Here is a 25143-nt window from a genome sequence, read left to right on the forward strand (position 1 = left end):
AGGTACATATCTTAACATAAAGTAAACCTTTTAAATGGTAACCAGCAAAATTTCTTTATGCTTGGCATTAACTCCGACTCCTGTGAGACGCAAGCATCTCTGCCATGATGTGGTAAGCTCTTCCTTCTAAATGCATTCCTGCAGCTATCCCAAAACAATAATGCCTGGAGTACACATCCCGACTATCAAATTTTACTGTGTATAAAAACTATCTCCAATAATACACACTGACAGCACATTCAATAGCATTTTTATAGCAAAGAATTTTGCCTAGGAAAAAACACTCCCTTTACAAAAGAAGGCATTAAAAAAACGTACCATCCTTTAAGCAACATTTCTACGTGCACTGCATCATTTTATATCTATCTATCTATATATATATATATATATATATATACACATATATATATATACATATATATATATATATATATATATATATATATATAGAAGGTTCTACTTCATATGACCTAAATTTCATTTAACTGAAATTCATTTGACCGAGACCAAAACATTGAAAGTTCAAAAGACTGAAAACTCATTTGACTGAAACTCATAACATTGACACATTAAAGTAAAAGGTATATGCTCTTTTCCTCACTGTAGTGCAATCATGAAGTTAGTATATATACTTAGGGGGTGTGTGGGGGGCACATACAAAGTTTATGTAAATATTGTTTTCTGCAAAGAGTTATTCATTGCAGTTATAAATATCCAAGGGTATGGTTTAAAATGTATAAATTGACTGTGCCCCCACCCCCCCTAACTATACATACTAACTCCAGGATCGCACTACAGTGGGGAAAAAGGCATATACCTTTTACTTTAATGTGTCAGTGTTGTGTTTCAGTCAAATGAGTTTTCAATCTTTTGAACTTTCAGTGTTTTGGTCTCAGTCAAATGAATTTTAGTCACATGACATTTAGGTCAAATGATGTAGACCCATATATATATATATATATATATATATATATATATATATATTTAAACAGTATATGTACATATCAGGATATGACGGTATGTGTATCTAGTTAACAATCTATATATAATGTATAGAATATATTAATACTACAACACCCTTTCTGAAATGTACTCAAAGTGTTTCTAAGGAAGAAATAAACTTTTTAGATGCGACTGCTATAAAGAACAAAACTTCTAAACCTTTTACTTCAACTATATACAGTAAACCTGAATTCTCTTATTTCCTATCTCCACTATACAAGAAACCATGCATACAAACAAAAAAGTGCTTAGTGTAAGGATAGTCTGTTACACTGGCCAGGATAATATCAGATTATGAGAGGGTAAGGTTTTAATTAACATGTTTCTGAAAATTAATCAGTGGTGGACAAAAAGTTTGTGCCATTACTTGGAGAAGCAAAAATCAGTAAAAATGATAACAGCTTTGGACCTTCTACTAAAAATAACTTTAAAAAGTATATGATCCTGAATTATAACCAAGATTACTAGGCAACTAAATATAGCTTAAAAGTACATATTTTTCTCACTTTCCTGAGGTAGAAAATAGATAAGGTAAAAAAACTTGTTTTTGTATACAAAGGGGTAAATAACATTGATGAAAAATTGTGACACACAAAAGGAAAGGATACATTTCCAAAAAAAAAGCAAGAACTTATAAATGTGGCTATTTCCATCAATGTAAATTTTGTAGCCAAAGGTGAAACCACTGACATACAGATGAGAGAGAAAGAGCAAACAACAAGAGCCATGAATGTGTATAAGTGCAGGAGTAAAGGGGTGCTCTACCAGGCAAAATGCAAAACATGCACTTCCTTTTTTGTCAAGAAAACCAAAAGAGACTTCACAAAATGAGCATATAAACATTTACACTGCATAACTGAAAAAAAGGATAAACATTTACACTATATGACAAAAGAAAAGGATAAACATTTATACTATATGACTAAAGAAAAGGATACATTTTTACACTATATAACTGAGGAGAACGATAAACATTTACACTATATGACTAAATAAAAGGATAAACATTTACACTATATAACAGAGGAGAAGGATAAACATTTACACTATATGACTAAAGGGAAGGATAACCATTTACACTATATGACTAAAGAGTAGGATAAACATTTACATTATATGACTAAAGAGAAGGATAATCATTTACACTATATAACTGAGGAGAAGGATAAACATTCACACTATATGACTAAAGAGAAGGATTAACATTTATACTATAGGACTAAAGAGAAGGATAAACATTTACACTATATGACTAAAGAGAAGGATAAACATTTTCAATATATGACAAAAGAGAAAGAAAAACATTTACACTATATAACTGAGAAGGATAAAGATTTACACTATATAACTGAGGAGAAGGATAAACATTTACACTATATGACTAAAGAGAAGGACAAACATTTACACTATATGACTAAAGAGAAGGAGACACATTTACACAATATTGCTAAAGAGAAGGATAAACATTTACAGTATAAGACTAAAGAGAAGGATAACAATTTACACTATATGACTAAAGAAAAGGATAAACTTTCACACTATATAACTGAGGAGAAGGATAAACATTTACACCATACATGAAAAGAAGGATAAACATTTACACTGTATGACTAAAGAGAAGGATAAACATTTACACTATATGACAAAAGAGAAGTATAAACATTTACTCTATATGAATAAAGAGAAGGACAAACATTTACACTATATGACTAAAGAGAAGGATAAACATTCACACTATATGACTAAAGAGAAGGATAAACATTTACACTACATGACTAAAGAGAAGGATAAACATTTACACTACATGACCGAAGAGAAGGATAAACATTTACACTATATGACTAAAGAAAAGGATAAGCCTTTACACTATATGACTGAGGAGAAGGATAAACCTTTACACTATATGACTAAAGAGAAAGATAAACATTTTCACTATATGACTAAAGAAAAGGATAAATGTTTACATTATATGACTAAAGAGAAGAATAAACATTTACACTATATGACTAAAGAGAAGTATAAACATTTACTCCATATGACTAAAGAGAAGGATAAACATTTACACTATATGACTAAAGAAAAGAATACACATTTACACTATAAGACTAAAGAGAAGGATAAACATTTACACTATATGACTAAAGAGAAGGATAAAAATTTACACTATATGACTAAAGAGCAGGATACATATTTACACTATATGACTAAAAAGAAGGATAATACTTTACACTATATGACTGAGGAGAAGGATAAACCTTTACACTATTTGACTAAAGAGAAGAATAAAAATTTACACTATGTGACTAAAGAGAAGGATAGATATTTACACTATATGACTAAAGGGAATGATAAACATTTACACTTAATGACTAAAGAGAAGGATAAACATTTACACTATATGACTAAAGAGAAGGATAAACATTTACACTATATGACTAAAGAGAAGGATAACAATTTACACTATATGACTAAAGAAAAGGATAAACTTTCACACTATATAACTGAGGAGAAGGATAAACATTTACACCATACATGAAAAGAAGGATAAACATTTACACTGTATGACTAAAGAGAAGGATAAACATTTACACTATATGACAAAAGAGAAGTATAAACATTTACTCTATATGAATAAAGAGAAGGACAAACATTTACACTATATGACTAAAGAGAAGGATAAACATTCACACTATATGACTAAAGAGAAGGATAAACATTTACACTACATGACCGAAGAGAAGGATAAACATTTACACTATATGACTAAAGAAAAGGATAAGCCTTTACACTATATGACTGAGGAGAAGGATAAACCTTTACACTATATGACTAAAGAGAAAGATAAACATTTTCACTATATGACTAAAGAAAAGGATAAATGTTTACATTATATGACTAAAGAGAAGAATAAACATTTACACTATATGACTAAAGAGAAGGATAATCATTTACTCTATATGACTAAAGAGAAGGATAAACATTTACACTATATGACTAAAGAAAATAATACACATTTACACTATAAGACTAAAGAGAAGGATAAACATTTACACTATATGACTAAAGAGAAGGATAAAAATTTACACTATATGACTAAAGAGCAGGATACATATTTACACTATATGACTAAAAAGAAGGATAATACTTTACACTATATGACTGAGGAGAAGGATAAACCTTTACACTATTTGACTAAAGAGAAGAATAAAAATTTACACTATGTGACTAAAGAGAAGGATAGATATTTACACTATATGACTAAAGGGAATGATAAACATTTACACTTAATGACTAAAGAGAAGGATAAACATTTACACTATATGACTAAAGAGAAGGATAAACATTTACACTATATGACTAAAGAGAAGGATAAACAATTACACTATATGACTAAAGAGAATGATAAACATTTACACTATATGACTAAAGAGAAGGATAAACATTTACACTATATGACTAAAGAGAAGGATAAACATTTGCACTATATGACTAAAGAGAAGGATAAACGTTTACATTGTATGACTAAAGAGAAGGATAAACATTTACACTTACTGACTAAAGAGAAGGATAAAAATGTACACTTTATGACTAACGAGAAGGATAAACATTTATACTATATAACTAAAGAGAAGGATAAACATTTACACTATATAACTGAAGAGAAGGATAATCATTTACATAATATGACTAAAGAAAAGGATAAAAATTTACATTATATGACTAAAGAGAAGGATAAGCATTTACACTATATGACTAAAAAGAAGGATAAACATTTACAATGTATGACTAAAGGAAGGATAAACATTTACACTATATGACTAAAGAGAAGGATAAACATTTACAGTGTATGACTAAAGGAAGGATAAACCTTTACACTATATGACTAAAAAGAAGGATAAACATTTACACTATATGATGAAAGAAAAGGAAAACATTTACACTATATGACTAAAGAGAAGGATAAACATTCACACTATATGACTAAAGAGAAGGATAAACATTTAAACTATATGACTAAAGAGAAGGATAAACATTTACACTATATGACAAAAGAGAAGGATAAACATTTACACTATATGACTAAAGAGACGGATAAACATTTACACTATATGACTAAAGAGCAGAATACACATTTACACTATATGACTAAAGAGAAAGATAAACTTTTACACTATATGACTAAAAAAGAAGGATAAACCTTTACACTGTATGACTGAGAAGAAGGATAAACCTTTACACTATCTGACTAAAGAAAAGGATAAAAATTTACACTATATGACTAAAAAGAAGGTTAAACTTTTACAGCACATAACTGAGGAGAAGGATTAACATTTACACCAAATAACTGAGGAAAACGATAAAGATTTACAATATATGACTAAAGAGAAGGAGAAACATTTACACTATATGACTAAAGAGAAGGATAAACATTTACACTATATGACTAAAGAGAAGGATAAACATTTACAGTATATGACTAAATAGAAGGTAAAACATTTACACTATATAACTAAGGAGAAGGATAAACAATTACACCATATGACAGAAGAGAAGGATAAACATTTACACTATATGAATAAAGAGAAGGATAAACATTTGCACTATATAACTGAAAAGAAGGATAAACATTTACACTATATGACTAAAGAGAAGGATAAACATTTACACTATATGACTAAAGAGAAGGATAAACATTTACACTATATGACTAAAGAGAAGGATAAACATTTACACTGTGTCTGAAGAGAAGGATAAACAATTACACTATATGATTAAAGAGAATGATAAACATTTACACTATATGACTAAAGAGAAGGATAAACATTTACAATATATGACTAAACAGAAGGATTAACATTTACACTATACAACTGAGGAGAAGGATAAGCATTTACACTATATGACTAAAGAGAAGGATAAACATTTACACTATGTGATTAAAGAGAAGGATAAAAATTTACACTATATAACTGAGGAGAAGGATAAACATTTACACTATATAACTGACTAGAAGGATAAACATTTCCACTATATGACTGAGAAGAAGGATAAACCTTTACACTATATGACTAAAGAGAACGATAAACATTTTCACTATATGACTAAAGAGAAGGATAAACGTTTACACAATATGACTAAAAAGAAGAATAAACATTTACACTACATGACTAAAGAGAAGGACAAACTTTTAAACTATACGACAAAAGAGAAGGATAAACATTTACACTATATGACTAAAGAAAAGAATACACATTTACACTATATGACTAAAGAGAAGGATAAACATTTACACTATATGACTAAAGAGAAGGATAAACATTTACACTATATGACTAAAGAGAAGAATACACATTTACACTATATGACTAAAGAGAAGGATAAACATTTACACTTAATGACAAAAGATAAGGATAAACAATTACACTATATGACTAAAGAGAAGGATAAACATTCACACTATATGACTAAAGAGAAGGATAAACATTTAAACTATATGACTAAAGAGAAGGATAAACATTTACACTATATGACAAAAGAGAAGGATAAACATTTACACTATATGACTAAAGAGACGGATAAACATTTACACTATATGACTAAAGAGCAGAATACACATTTACACTATATGACTAAAGAGAAAGATAAACTTTTACACTATATGACTAAAAAAGAAGGATAAACCTTTACACTGTATGACTGAGAAGAAGGATAAACCTTTACACTATCTGACTAAAGAAAAGGATAAAAATTTACACTATATGACTAAAGAGAAGGATAGATATTTACACTATATGACTAAAGAGAAGGATAACATTTACAGTATATTACTAAAGAGAAGGATAAACATTTACACTATATAACTAGGGAGAAAGATAAAAAATTACACTATATGACAGAAGAGAAGGATAAACATTTACACTATATGACTAAAGAGAAGGATAAACATTTATACTATATGACTAAAGAGAAGGATAAACATTTACACTATATGACTAAAGAGAAGTATAAACATTTACACTTAATGACTAAAGAGAAGGATAAACATTTACATTATATGAATAAAAAGAAAGATAAACATTTACACAATATGACTAAAGAGAAGGATAAACATTTAAGCTATATGACTAACGAGAAGGATAACAATTTACACTATATGACTAAATAGCAGGATAAACATTTACACTATACGACTAAAGAGCAGAATACACATTTACACTATATGACTAAAGAGAAGGATAAACATTTACACTATATGACTAAATAGAAAGACAAACATTTACACTATATGACTAAAAAGGATAAACCTTAACACTAAATGACTGAGGAAAAAGATAAACCTTTACAATATTTGACTAAATAGAAGGATAAAAATGTACACTATATGACTAAAGAGAAGGATAAACATTTACAGTATATGACTAAAGAGAAGGATAAACATTTACATTATATAACTAAGAAGAAGGATAAACAATTACACTATATGACAGAAGAGAAGGATAAACATTTGCACTATAAAACTGAGGAGAAGTATAAGCATTTACACTCTATGATTAAAGAGAATGATAAACATTTACACTATATGACTGAAGAGAACGATAAACATTTACAATATATGACTAAACAGAAGGATTAACATTTACACTATACAACTGAGGAGAAGGATAAGCATTTACACTATATGACTAAAAAGAAGGATAAACATTTACACTATGTGATTACAGAGAAGGATAAGAATTTACACTATATAACTGAAGAGAAGGATAAACATTTACACTATATAACTGACTAGAAGGATAAACATTTCCACTATATGACTGAGGAGAAGAATAAACCTTTACACTATATGACTAAAGAGAATGATAAACATTTTCACTATATGACTAAAGAGAAGGATAAACGTTTACACTATATGACTAAAGAGAATGATAAACATTTATACTATATAACTAAAGAGAAGGATAAACATTTACACTATATAACTGAAGAGAAGGATAATCATTTACATAATATGACTAAAGAAAAGGATAAAAATTTACATTATATGACTAAAGAGAAGGATAAGCATTTACACTATATGACTAAAAAGAAGGATAAACATTTACAATGTATGACTAAAGGAAGGATAAACATTTACACTATATGACTAAAGAGAAGGATAAACATTTACAGTGTATGACTAAAGGAAGGATAAACCTTTACACTATATGACTAAAAAGAAGGATAAACATTTACACTATATGATGAAAGAAAAGGAAAACATTTACACTATATGACTAAAGAGAAGGATAAACATTCACACTATATGACTAAAGAGAAGGATAAACATTTAAACTATATGACTAAAGAGAAGGATAAACATTTACACTATATGACAAAAGAGAAGGATAAACATTTACACTATATGACTAAAGAGACGGATAAACATTTACACTATATGACTAAAGAGCAGAATACACATTTACACTATATGACTAAAGAGAAAGATAAACTTTTACACTATATGACTAAAAAAGAAGGATAAACCTTTACACTGTATGACTGAGAAGAAGGATAAACCTTTACACTATCTGACTAAAGAAAAGGATAAAAATTTACACTATATGACTAAAGAGAAGGATAGATATTTACACTATATGACTAAAGAGAAGGATAACATTTACAGTATATTACTAAAGAGAAGGATAAACATTTACACTATATAACTAGGGAGAAAGATAAAAAATTACACTATATGACAGAAGAGAAGGATAAACATTTACACTATATGACTAAAGAGAAGGATAAACATTTATACTATATGACTAAAGAGAAGGATAAACATTTACACTATATGACTAAAGAGAAGTATAAACATTTACACTTAATGTCTAAAGAGAAGGATAAACATTTACATTATATGAATAAAAAGAAAGATAAACATTTACACAATATGACTAAAGAGAAGGATAAACATTTAAACTATATGACTAACGAGAAGGATAAAAATTTACACTATATGACTAAATAGAAGGATAAACATTTACACTATACGACTAAAGAGCAGAATACACATTTACACTATATGACTAAAGAGAAGGATAAACATTTACACTATATGACTAAATAGAAAGACAAACATTTACACTATATGACTAAAAAGGATAAACCTTAACACTAAATGACTGAGGAAAAAGATAAACCTTTACAATATTTGACTAAATAGAAGGATAAAAATGTACACTATATGACTAAAGAGAAGGATAAACATTTACATTATATAACTAAGAAGAAGGATAAACAATTACACTATATGACAGAAGAGAAGGATAAACATTTGCACTATAAAACTGAGGAGAAGTATAAGCATTTACACTCTATGATTAAAGAGAATGATAAACATTTACACTATATGACTGAAGAGAACGATAAACATTTACAATATATGACTAAACAGAAGGATTAACATTTACACTATACAACTGAGGAGAAGGATAAGCATTTACACTATATGACTAAAAAGAAGGATAAACATTTACACTATGTGATTACAGAGAAGGATAAGAATTTACACTATATAACTGAAGAGAAGGATAAACATTTACACTATATAACTGACTAGAAGGATAAACATTTCCACTATATGACTGAGGAGAAGAATAAACCTTTACACTATATGACTAAAGAGAATGATAAACATTTTCACTATATGACTAAAGAGAAGGATAAACGTTTACACTATATGACTAAAGAGAATGATAAACATTTATACTATATAACTAAAGAGAAGGATAAACATTTACACTATATAACTGAAGAGAAGGATAATCATTTACATAATATGACTAAAGAAAAGGATAAAAATTTACATTATATGACTAAAGAGAAGGATAAGCATTTACACTATATGACTAAAAAGAAGGATAAACATTTACAATGTATGACTAAAGGAAGGATAAACATTTACACTATATGACTAAAGAGAAGGATAAACATTTACAGTGTATGACTAAAGGAAGGATAAACCTTTACACTATATGACTAAAAAGAAGGATAAACATTTACACTATATGATGAAAGAAAAGGAAAACATTTACACTATATGACTAAAGAGAAGGATAAACATTCACACTATATGACTAAAGAGAAGGATAAACATTTAAACTATATGACTAAAGAGAAGGATAAACATTTACACTATATGACAAAGAGAAGGATAAACATTTACACTATATGACTAAAGAGACGGATAAACATTTACACTATATGACTAAAGAGCAGAATACACATTTACACTATATGACTAAAGAGAAAGATGAACTTTTACACTATATGACTAAAAAAGAAGGATAAACCTTTACACTGTATGACTGAGAAGAAGGATAAACCTTTACACTATCTGACTAAAGAAAAGGATAAAAATTTACACTATAAGACTAAAAAGAAGGTTAAACTTTTACAGCACATAACTGAGGAGAAGGATTAACATTTACACCAAATAACTGAGGAAAACGATAAAGATTTACAATATATGACTAAAGAGAAGGAGAAACATTTACACTATATGACTAAAGAGAAGGATAAACATTTACACTATATGACTAAAGAGAAGGATAAACATTTACAGTATATGACTAAATAGAAGGTAAAACATTTACACTATATAACTAAGGAGAAGGATAAACAATTACACCATATGACAGAAGAGAAGGATAAACATTTACACTATATGAATAAAGAGAAGGATAAACATTTGCACTATATAACTGAAAAGAAGGATAAACATTTACACTATATGACTAAAGAGAAGGATAAACATTTACACTATATGACTAAAGAGAAGGATAAACATTTACACTATATGACTAAAGAGAAGGATAAACATTTACACTGTGTCTGAAGAGAAGGATAAACAATTACACTATATGATTAAAGAGAATGATAAACATTTACACTATATGACTAAAGAGAAGGATAACCATTTACAATATATGACTAAACAGAAGGATTAACATTTACACTATACAACTGAGGAGAAGGATAAGCATTTACACTATATGACTAAAGGGAAGGATAAACATTTACACTATGTGATTAAAGAGAAGGATAAAAATTTACACTATATAACTGAGGAGAAGGATAAACATTTACACTATATAACTGACTAGAAGGATAAACATTTCCACTATATGACTGAGAAGAAGGATAAACCTTTACACTATATGACTAAAGAGAACGATAAACATTTTCACTATATGACTAAAGAGAAGGATAAACGTTTACACTATATGACTAAAAAGAAGAATAAACATTTACACTACATGACTAAAGAGAAGGACAAACTTTTAAACTATACGACAAAAGAGAAGGATAAACATTTACACTATATGACTAAAGAAAAGAATACACATTTACACTATATGACTAAAGAGAAGGATAAACATTTACACTATATGACTAAAGAGAAGGATAAACATTTACACTATATGACTAAAGAGAAGAATACACATTTACACTATATGACTAAAGAGAAGGATAAACATTTACACTTAATGACAAAAGATAAGGATAAACAATTACACTATATGACTAAAGAGAAGGATAAACATTCACACTATATGACTAAAGAGAAGGATAAACATTTAAACTATATGACTAAAGAGAAGGATAAACATTTACACTATATGACAAAAGAGAAGGATAAACATTTACACTATATGACTAAAGAGACGGATAAACATTTACACTATATGACTAAAGAGCAGAATACACATTTACACTATATGACTAAAGAGAAAGATAAACTTTTACACTATATGACTAAAAAAGAAGGATAAACCTTTACACTGTATGACTGAGAAGAAGGATAAACCTTTACACTATCTGACTAAAGAAAAGGATAAAAATTTACACTATATGACTAAAGAGAAGGATAGATATTTACACTATATGACTAAAGAGAAGGATAACATTTACAGTATATTACTAAAGAGAAGGATAAGCATTTACACTATATAACTAGGGAGAAAGATAAAAAATTACACTATATGACAGAAGAGAAGGATAAACATTTACACTATATGACTAAAGAGAAGGATAAACATTTATACTATATGACTAAAGAGAAGGATAAACATTTACACTATATGACTAAAGAGAAGTATAAACATTTACACTTAATGACTAAAGAGAAGGATAAACATTTACATTATATGAATAAAAAGAAAGATAAACATTTACACAATATGACTAAAGAGAAGGATAAACATTTAAACTATATGACTAACGAGAAGGATAAAAATTTACACTATATGACTAAATAGAAGGATAAACATTTACACTATACGACTAAAGAGCAGAATACACATTTACACTATATGACTAAAGAGAAGGATAAACATTTACACTATATGACTAAATAGAAAGACAAACATTTACACTATATGACTAAAAAGGATAAACCTTAACACTAAATGACTGAGGAAAAAGATAAACCTTTACAATATTTGACTAAATAGAAGGATAAAAATGTACACTACATGACTAAAGAGAAGGATAAACATTTACAGTATATGACTAAAGAGAAGGATAAACATTAACATTATATAACTAAGAAGAAGGATAAACAATTACACTATATGACAGAAGAGAAGGATAAACATTTGCACTATAAAACTGAGGAGAAGTATAAACATTTACACTCTATGATTAAAGAGAATGATAAACATTTACACTATATGACTGAAGAGAACGATAAACATTTACAATATATGACTAAACAGAAGGATTAACATTTACACTATACAACTGAGGAGAAGGATAAGCATTTACACTATATGACTAAAAAGAAGGATAAACATTTACACTATGTGATTACAGAGAAGGATAAGAATTTACACTATATAACTGAAGAGAAGGATAAACATTTACACTATATAACTGACTAGAAGGATAAACATTTCCACTATATGACTGAGGAGAAGGATAAACCTTTACACTATATGACTAAAGAGAATGATAAACATTTTCACTATATGACTAAAGAGAAGGATAAACGTTTACACTATATGACTAAAAAGAAGAATAAACATTTACACCATATGACTAAAGAGAAGGATAAACTTTTAAACTATACAACAAAAGAGAAGGATAAACATTTACACTATATGACTAAAGAGAAGGATAAACATTTACACTATATGACTAAAGAAAAGAATACACATTTGCACTATATGACTAAAGAGAAGGATAAGCATTTACACTATATGACTAAAGAGAAGGATAAACATTTGCATTATTTAACTGAGGAGAAGGACAAACATTTACACTATATGACTAAAGAGAAGGATAAACATTTACACTATATGACTAAAGAGAAGGATAAACATTTACACTATATGACTAAAGAGAAGGATAAACATTTATACTATATGAATAAAGAGAAGGATAAACATTTACACTATATGTCTGAAGAGAAGGATAAACAATTACACTATATGACTGAAGAGAAAGGTAAACATTTACACTATACGACTAAAGAGAAGTATAAACATTTACAATATATGATTAAAAAGAAGGATATACATTTACACTAAATAACTGAGGAAAAGGATAAAGATTTACAATATATGACTAAAGAGAAGAAGAAACATTTACACTATATGACTAAAGAGAAGGATAAACATTTACAGTATACGACTAAAGAGAAGGATAAACATTTACACTATATAACTAAGGAGAAGGATAAACAATTACACTATATGACAGAAGAGAAGGATAAACATTTACACTATATGACTAAAGAGAAGGATAAACATTTGCACTATATAACTGAGAAGAAGGATAAACATTTACACTATATGACTAAGGAGAAGGATAAACATTTACACTATATGACTAAAGAGAAGGATAAACATTTACACTATATGACTAAAGAGAAGGATAAACATTTACACTACATGAATAAAGAAAAGGATAAACATTTACACTATATGTCTGAAGAGAAGGATAAACAATTACACTATATGATTAAAGAGAATGATAAACATTTACACTATATGACTAAAGACAAAGATAAACATTTACACTATATGACTAAAGAGAAGGATAAACATTTACAATATATGACTAAACAGAAGGATTAACATTTACACTATACAACTGAGGAAATGGATAAACATTTACACTATGTGATTAAAGAGAAGGATAAAAATTTACACTATATAACTGAGGAGAATGATAAATATTTACACTATATAACTGACTAGAAGGATAAACATTTCCACTATATGACTGAGGAGAAGGACAAACCTTTACACTATATGACTAAAGAGAATGATAAACATTTTCACTATATGACTAAAGAGAAGGATAAACGTTTACACTATATGACTAATAAGAAGAATAAACATTTACACTATATGACTAAAGAGAAGGATAAACTAAACTATACGACAAAAGAACAGGATAAACATTTACACTATATGACTAAAGAGAAGGATAAACATTTACACTATATGACTAACGATAAGGATAAACATTTACACTATATGACTAAAGAGAAGAACAGACATTTACACTATATGACTAAAGAGAAGGATAAACATTTACACTATATGACTAAAAAGGATAAACATTTACACTATATGACTAAAGAGAAAGATAAACATGTAAACTATATGACTAAACAGAAGGATAAACATTTACACTATATGACTAAAGAGCAGAATACACATTTGCACTATATGACTAAAGAGAAGGATAAACATTTACACTATATGACTAAAGAGAAAGATAAACATTTACACTATATCACTAAAAAGAAGGATAAACCTTTACACTATATGACTGAGGAGAAGGATAAACATTTACACTATTTGACTAAAGAGAAAGGATAAAAATGTACACTATATGACTAAAGAGAAAGATAGATATTTACACTATATGACTAAAGAGAAGGATAAACATTTACAGTATATGACTAAAGAGAAGGATAAACATTTACACTATATAACTAAGGAGAAGGATAAAAAATTACACTATATGACAGAAAAGAAGGATAAACATTTACATTATATGAATAAAGAGAAGGATAAACATTTACACTATATGACTAAGGAGAAGGATAAACATTTACACTATATGACTAAAGAGAAGGATAAACATTTACACTATATGACTAAAGAGAAGGATAAACATTTACACTACATGAATAAAGAAAAGGATAAACATTTACACTATATGTCTGAAGAGAAGGATAAACAATTACACTATATGATTAAAGAGAATGATAAACATTTACACTATATGACTAAAGAGAAAGATAAACATTTACACTATATGACTAAAGAGAAGGATAAACATTTACAATATATGACTAAACAGAAGGATTAACATTTACACTATACAACTGAGGAAATGGATAAACATTTACACTATGTGATTAAAGAGAAGGATAAAAATTTACACTATATAACTGAGGAGAATGATAAATATTTACACTATATAACTGACTAGAAGGATAAACATTTCCACTATATGACTGAGGAGAAGGACAAACCTTTACACTATATGACTAAAGAGAAGGATAAACGTTTACACTATATGACTAAAGAGAAGGATAAACGTTTACACTATATGACTAAAGAGAAGGATAAACATTTACACTATATGAATAAAGAGAAGGATAAACATTTACACTATATGTCTGAAGAGAGGGAGAAACAATTACACTATATGATTAAAGAGAATGATAAACATTTACACTATATGACTAAAGAGAAAGTTAAACATTTACACTATATGACTAAAGAGAAGGATAAACATTTACAATATATGACTAAACAGAAGGATTAACATTTACACTATACAACTGAGGAGAAGGATAAGCATTTACACTATATGACTAAAGAGAAGGATAAACATTTACACTAAGTGATTAAACAGAAGGATAAAAAATTACACTATTAAACTGAGGAGAAGGACAAACATTTACACTATATGACTGAGGAGAAGGATAAACCTTTACACTATATGACTAAAGAGAATGATAAACATTTTCACTATATGACTAAAGAGAAGGATAAACTTTTAAACTATACGACAAAAGAGAAGGATAAACATTTACACTATATGACTAAAAAGAAGGAGAAACCTTTACGCTATATGACTGATGAGAAGGATAAACCTCTACACTATATGACTAAAGAGAAGGATAAACATTTACACTATATGACTAAAGAGAAGGATAAACATTTACACTATATGACTAAAGAGCAGAATACACATTTACACTATATGACTAAAGAGAAGGATAAACATTTACACTATATGACTAAAAAGAAGGATAAACATTTACACTATATGACTAAAGAGAAGGATAAACCTTTACACTATTTGACTAAAGAGAAGGCTAAAAATTTACACTATATGACTAAAGAGAAGGATAGATATTTACACTATATGACTAAAGAGAAGGATAAACATTTACACTACATGACAACAGAGAAGAATAAACATTTACACTATATGACTAAAGAGAAGGATAAACATTTAAACTATATGACTAAAGAGAAGGATAAACATTTACACTATATGATAAAAGAAAAGGATAAACATTTACACTTTATCACTAAAGAGAAGGATACACACTTACACTATATGACTAAAGAGAAGGTTAAACATTTTCACTTTATGATTAAAGAGAAGGGTAAACATTTACACTACATGACTAAAGAGAAGGATAAACATTTTCACTAAATAACTGAAGAGAAGGATGAACATTTACACTAAATGACTAAAGCGAAGGAAAAACATTTACACTATAAAAATGAGTAGACGGATAAACATTTACACTATATCACTAAAGAGAAAGATGACCATTTACACTATATGACTAAAGAGAAGGATAAACATTTACACTATATGACTAAAGAGAAGGATAAACATTTACACTATATGACTAAAGAGAAGGATTAACATTTACACTATATGATGAAAGAGAAGGATAAATATTTACACTCTATAACTAAAGAGAAGGATAAACATTTACACTATATGACTAAAGAGAAGGATTATCCTTCACACTATATGACTGAGGAGAAGGATAAACCTTTACACTATATGACTAAAAAGAAGGATAAACATTTTACACTATATGACTAAAGAGAAGGATAAACATTTACACTATATTACTAAAGAGAAGGATAAACATTTACACTCTATGACTAAAGAGAAGAATAAACATTTACACTATATGACTAAAAGGAAGGATACACATTTACACTATATGACTAAAGCGAAGGATAAACATTTACACTATATGACTAAAAAGAAGGATAAACATTTACACTATATGACTAAAGAGAAGGATAAACATTTACACTATATGACTAAAGAGAGGGATAAACATTTACATATGACTAAAGAGAAGGATTAACATTTACACTATATGATTAAAGAGGAGACACATTTACACTAAATGACTAAAGAGAAGGATTAACATTTACACTATATGACTAAAGAGAAGAACACACATTTACACTATATGACTAAAGCGAAGGATAAACATTTACACTATATGACTAAAAAGAAGGGTAAACATTTTCACTTTATGATTAAAGAGAAGGATAAACATTTACACTATATGACTAAAGAGATGGATAAACATTTTCACTATATAACTGAAAAGAAGGATGAACATTTACACTAAATGACTAAAGAGAAAGATAAACATTTACACTATATGACTAAAGAGAAGGATAAACATTTGCAATGTATGACTAAAGGAAGGCTAAACATTTACACTATATGACTAAAGAGAAGGATAAACATTTACACTATATAACTGAGGAGAAGGATAAACATTTACACTATATAACTGAGAAGGATAAACTTTTACACTATATGACTAAAGAGAAACATTTAATATTTACGACTAAAGATAAGGATAAGCATTTACACTATATGATTAAAGAGAAGGATTAACATTTACACTATATGACTAAAGAGAAGGATAAACATTTGCACTATATAACGGAGAAGAAGGATAAACATTTACACTATATGACTAAGGAGAAGGATAAATATTTACACTATATGACTAAAGAGAAGGATAAACATTTACACTATATGAATAAAGAAAAGGATAAACATTTACACTATATGTCTGAAAAGAAGGATAAACAATTACACTATATGATTAAAGAGAATGATAAACATTTACACTATATGACTAAAGAGAAAGATAAACATTTACACTATATGACTAAAGAGAAGGATAAACATTTACAATATATGACTAAACAGAAGGATTAACATTTACACTACACAACTGAGGAGAAGGATAAACATTTCCACTATATGACTGAGGAGAAGGATAAACCTTTACACTATATGACTAAAGAAAATGATAAACATTTACACTATATGAATAAAGAGAAGGATAAACATTTACACTATATGTCTGAAGAGAAGGATAAACAATTACACTATATGATTAAACAGAATGATAAACATTTACACTATATGACTAAAGAGAAAGATAAACATTTACACTATATGACTAAAGAGAAGGATAAACATTTACAATATATGACTAAACAGAAGGATTAACATTTACACTATACAACTGAGGAGAAGGATACAAATTTACACTATGTGATTAAAGAGAAGGATAAAAATTTACACTATATAACTGAGGAGAAGGATAAACATTTACACTATATAACTGACTAGAAGGATAAACATTTCCACTATATGACTGAGGAGAAGGATAAACCTTTACACTATATGACTAAAGAGAATGATAAACATTTTCACTATATGACTAAAGAGAAGGATAAACATTTACACTATATGACTAAAAAAAAGAATAAACATTTACACTATATGACTAAAGAGAAGGATAAACTTTTAAACTATACGACAAAAGAACAGGATAAACATTTACACTATATGACTAAAGAGAACAATAAACATATACACTATATGACTAAATAAAAGAATACACATTTACACTATATGACTAAAGAGAAGGATAAACATTTACACTATATGACTAAAGATAAGGATAAACATTTACACTATATGACTAAAGAGAAGAACACACATTTACACTATATGACTAAAGACAAGGATAAACATTTAAACTTAATGACTAAAGAGAAGGATAAACATTTACACTATATGACTAAAAAGAAGGATAAACATTTACACTATATGACTAAAGAGCAGAATACACATTTGCACTATACGACTAAAGAGAAGGATAAACATTTACACTATATGACTAAAAAGAAGGATAAACCTTTACACTATATGACAGAGGAGAAGGATAAACATTTACACTATTTGACTAAAGAGAAGGATAAAAATGTACTCTATATGACTAAAGAGAAGGATAGATATTTACACTATATGACTAAAGAGAAGGATAAACATTTACAGTATATGACTAAAGAGAAGGATAAACATTTACACTATATAACTAAGGAGAAGGATAAACAATTACACTATATGACAGAAGAGAAGGATAAACATTTACACTATATGACTAAAGAGAAGGATAAAAATTTGCACTATATAACTGAGGAGAAGGATAAACATTTACACTATATGACTAAAGAGAAGGATAGACATTTACACTATTTGAATAAAGAGAAGGATAAACATTTACACTATATGTCTGAAGAGAGGGATAAACAATTACACTATATGATTAAAGAGAATGATAAACATTTACACTATATGACTAAAGAGAAAGATAAACATTTACACTATATGACTAAAGAGAAGGATAAACATTTACAATATATGACTAAACAGAAGGATTAACATTTACACTATACAACTGAGGAGAAGGATAAACATTTACACTATATGACTAAAGAGAAGGATAAACATTTACACTATGTGATTAAACAGAAGGATAAAAATTTACACTATATAACTGAGGAAAAGGATAAACATTTACACTATATAACTGACTAGAAGGACAAACATTTCCACTATATGACTGAGGAGAAGGATAAACCTTTACACTATATCACTAAAGAGAATGATAAACATTTTCACTATATGACTAAAGAGAAGGATAAACTTTTAAAGTATACGACAAAAGAGAAGGATAAACATTTACACTATATGACTAAAGGGAAGGATAAACATTTACACTATATCACTAAATAAAAGAATACACATTTACACTATATGACTAAAGAGAAGGATAAACATTTACACTATATGGCTAAAGAGAAGAATACACATTTACACTATATGACTAAAGAGAAGGATAAACATTTACTCTTAATGACTAAAGAGAATGATAAACATTTACACTATATGACTAAAAAGAAGGATAAACATTTACACTATATGACTAAAAGAAGGATAAACATTTAAACTATATGACTAAAGAGAAAGATAAGCATTTACACTATATGACTAAAGAGAAGGATAAACATTTACACTATATGACTAAAGAGAAGGATAAACATTTACACTATATGACTAAAGAGCAGAATACACATTTACACTATGTGACTAAATAGAAAGATAAACATTTACACTATGTGACTAAATAGAAAGATAAACATTTACACTATATTACTAAAAAGAAGGATAAACCTTTACACTATATGACTAAAGAGAAGGATAAACATTTACACTATATGACTAAAAAGAAGGATAAACATTTACACTATATGACTAAAGAGAAGGATAAACATTTACACTATATGACTAAAAAGAAGGATAAACATTTACACTATATTACTAAAGAGAAGGATAAACCTTTACACTATTTGACTAAAGAGAAGGATAAAAATGTACACTATATGACTAAAGAGAAGGATAGATATTTACACTATATGACTAAAGAGAAGGATAAACATTTACACTATATGACAACAGAAAAGGATAAACATTTAAACTATATGACTAAAGAGAAGGATAAACATTTACACTATATGATAAAAGAGAAGGATAAACATTTACACTTTATCACTAAAGAGAAGGATACACACTTACACTATATGACTAAAGAGAAGGTTAAACATTTTCAATTTATGATTAAAGAGAAGGGTAAACATTTACACTACATGACTAAAGAGAAGGATAAACATTTTCACTAAATAACTGAAGAGAAGGATGAACATTTACACTAAATGACTAAAGCGAAGGAAAAACATTTACACTATAAAAATGAGTAGACGGATAAACATTTACACTATATCACTAAAGAGAAAGATGACCATTTACACTATATGACTAAAGAGAAGGATAAACATTTACACTATATAACTGAGGACAAAGATAAACATTTACACTATATGACTAAAAAGAAGGATAAACATTTACACTATATGACTAAAGAGAAGGATAAACATTTACACTATATTACTAAAGAGAAGGATAAACATTTACACTATATGACTAAAGAGAAGGATAAACATTTACACTATATGACTAAAGAGAAGGATAAACATTTACACTATATGACTAAAAGGAAGGATCACATTTACACTATATGACTAAAGCGAAGGATAAACATTTACACTATATGACTAAAGAGAAGGATAAACATTTACACTATATGACTAAAGAGAAGGATAAACATTTACACTATATGACTAAAGAGAAGGAGACACATTTACACTATATGATTAAAGAGAAGGAGACACATTTACACTGTATGACTAAAGAGAAGGATAAACATTTACACTTAATGACTAAAGAGAAGGATAAACATTTTCACTTTATGATTAAAGAGAAGGATAAACATTTACACTATATGACTAAAGAGAAGGATAAATATTTTCACTATATAACTGAAAAGAAGGATGAACATTTACACTAAATGACTAAAGAGAAAGATAATCATTTACACTATATGACTAAAGAGAAGGATAAACATTTACACTATATAACTAAAGAGAAGGATAAACATTTACAATGTATGACTAAAGGAAGGATAAACATTTACACTATATGACTAAAGAGAAGGATAAACATTTACACTATATAACTGAGGAGAAGGATAAACATTTACACTATATAACTGAGAAGGATAAACTTTTACACTATATGACTAAAGAGAAACATTTAATATTTACAACTAAAGATAAGGATAAGCATTTACACTATATGATTAAAGAGAAGGATTAACATTTACACTATATGACTAAAGAGAAGGATAAACATTTACACTATATGACTAAAGAAAAGGATAAAGATTTAGACTATATGAATAAAGAGAAGGATCAACATTTACACTATATGTCTAAAGAGAAGGATACAAATTTACACCAACTATTGGTTTCAGAAAGGCACTCTTGGATGATCTTGCTGACCTCTGGGGAGATTATAATGGCACCAGATCTACAGTCATCTGCAAACTTGATCATCCAAAAACCGTTAACAGTAGCTTTGACCTTCAAGAAGTAAATGCCAAAGAGAAGTGTCCCAAGAACTGAATCCTGGTGTATACCACTAGTGATAAGTCTTTTGCAAGAAGCCCAGCTGATGAATCTAATATCCCAGGTACCATTTCTGAGCCAATTTGCCATTTAATGAGTTACCCAGTGATTAACATTTAGCTTGGATACTTTATTCCTAGATTATTTGGGGTAGGATTGTGTGGAATGCTTTTGTGAGGTGTAGATATACTGATTTGTCCTCATCCATTGCTTCAGTAACCTTCTCAAAGAAGTCAACTAGATTAAATATGCAGGATCTCCCATAACGCATCTACCCTGGATTTTTAGGTATTCTATGTTCTTATTTATTAATTCAATAAAGATCCTTTCCAAAGCCTTATAGATGAGGCTGATCAGACTTAAGGGTCTTTAATTTCCTAGGTCTGTTGATGCCCCACCTCTGTGCAGGGGGATGACAGCTGCTGTCAGGCACAAATCTTGTCTGGAGGCTGAAATTGCATAAAGTCTGTAGGGGGTCTGACGCATCCTGTTTCAGGCTGGCCAGTAAGCAGCATACATGTTATAGGGCCCCATAGAAGCAATACTTTTGGCCTTGGATAATGTCTTTAGAACTTGTGCATGGGAGAGATGGGGAGGTGTAAAATGTGAATATAAGTTCTAGAAATATAGGAGGGGAGAGGGGGTGAAATTAGAGTTACATGTATTGGCAAGTAGAGTGGTTATGTCCTCTGGGGCTAAGTATGTAATAAAATTCACTATTAGCTCTGTACAGTGCTGGGCATTATTTCTAAGGTTGCTAACATGGTTAATGGTGGTTTTGTGGTTATCCTTTCCTGGGTGGCAATTTTTATCTCATATAATTTGATCAGGGTGCAAAGGTCCTTATTAAGTTTAGCAAGTGCCTTATTTTACATCTTGAGAAATACACTTATTTTTACATTTAATCAGCATTTTTTGTGTGTGTTATAGAGTCCTCCTATGTTTGGGTTCCACCGCACAGACTTACTTTTGGATTTGGTATTGTATTTACATCAGAGGGAGACAGCTGCATTTATGAAGGTATTCACATGGGTGTAGAATTTGGCAAAAAAGGATTATGCATAAGTTGTGGGGTCATCAAACTGGAAGGAGAAGTTGAATTTAGTGAGCTCATCACTTCGTTTCAGTAGATTAGACTTTTGTGAAAGGATGGAAAACTACTTGCTTTACCGACTTGCTGGAGAGTGCTATAATGTAATAAGATGGGATAGGCTGGAAAGTCTGGTCTGTGAAAGAAAACTGAATACATGGAAGTGTAGAAAGGGCAGCTGAGAGGGAAAATGGGTAGCTTAATAATACATAAGAGATCCAAAATTATTCCACTAACTGGAAAGTATATTTCTGTAGTTGGTAGGTTAGATGAAAATAACCAACATAAAATGGCTACTACTAATGCTATAACTTCATATGTTGACCTGTAGTATATGTTGCGCAGTACTGGATGAGCTTCAGATCTAGGCAGTACAATATGTTGTGCAGTACTGGATGAGCTTCAGATCTAGACAGTACCACATGTTGGGCAGAACTGGATAAGCTTCATATCTAGGCAGTACCACATGTTGTCCAGTACTGGATGAGCTTCAGATCTCGGCAGTACCACATGTTGTGCAGTACTGGATGAGCTTCGGATCTAGGCAGTACCACAAGTTGAAGAGTACTGGATGAGCTTCAGATCGAGGCAGTACTGGATGAGCTTCAGCTTTAGGCAGTACCACATGTTGTGCAGTACTGGATGAGCTTCAGACTTGGCAGTACCACATGTTGGACAGTACTGGATGAGCTTCAAATCTAAGCAGTACCACATGTTGGGCAGTACTGGATGAGCTTCAGCTCTAGGCAGTGCCACAACTTAGTGCTTTCTGTCTCTCAGATATTGGGTTCAGTCACTGTCTGTGAGAAGTTTTATGCGTTCTTAACATGCCTACATGAGTTTTCAATAGGTACTCTGGTTTCATCCCAACATCCAAAAACACAAAACTGGCTATACTAAATTGCAAAAATATATATCTACATACATATATATATATATATTGTAGCTCACTGGAGGTAGAGTTGACAAGTTCAGTGCACTTTATTTACAGTGAAGCAAAAAGATAAAATGAAAAGAAGCTTATTTATGCAACAGAAAAAAATCTGTTAAAGAAAACACAAAGTCTTCCAGCCCATAAAAGTTCCAAATAAGCATAAGTAAAGTTCATGTAATCTTCCAAATGGAACCATACTTGTCTTCTTATTGCTCTAGGCTTTCTTCCAGTAAAACTCTCCATATGATAATTTCAAAGAGTCACCAATCTTGGCCAGAGTTCTCCTTCTCTAAGAGAGGTACATATCTTAACTTAAAGTAAACCTGTTAAATGGTAACCAGCAAAATTTCTTTATGTTTGGCATTAACTCCCACTCCTGTGAGACACAAACATCTTTGTCATGATGTAGTAAGCTCTTCCTTCTAAATGCATTTCTGCAGCTATCCCAAACCAGTCTTTATTGCTGCATGCCCCTTCATAATGCCTGGAGTACACATCCCAACTATCAGATTTTACTGTGTATAAAAACGATCTCCAACAATACACACTGACAGCACATTCAATAGCATTTTTATAGCAAAGGATTTTGCCTAGGAAACAACACACCCTTTACAAAAAAAGGCATAAAAACATTACCATCATTTAAGCAACATTTCTACGTGCTC

The 25143-nt window shown here is 29.1% G+C and overlaps 1 protein-coding gene across 2 annotated transcripts in view; it reads right to left on the bottom strand.

Moving 5' to 3' along the window:
• Window positions 1-25143, bottom strand: part of PTPRR (protein tyrosine phosphatase receptor type R) — a 1539596-nt gene that overhangs the window by 1361177 nt on the left and 153276 nt on the right. The gene's annotated exons all lie outside the window — the stretch shown is intronic.

Source organism: Protopterus annectens, chromosome 15.part0 (assembly GCF_019279795.1).
Source record: "Protopterus annectens isolate FY-2018-M chromosome 15.part0, PAN1.0, whole genome shotgun sequence".
Lineage (NCBI taxonomy): Eukaryota > Metazoa > Chordata > Ceratodontiformes > Protopteridae > Protopterus > Protopterus annectens.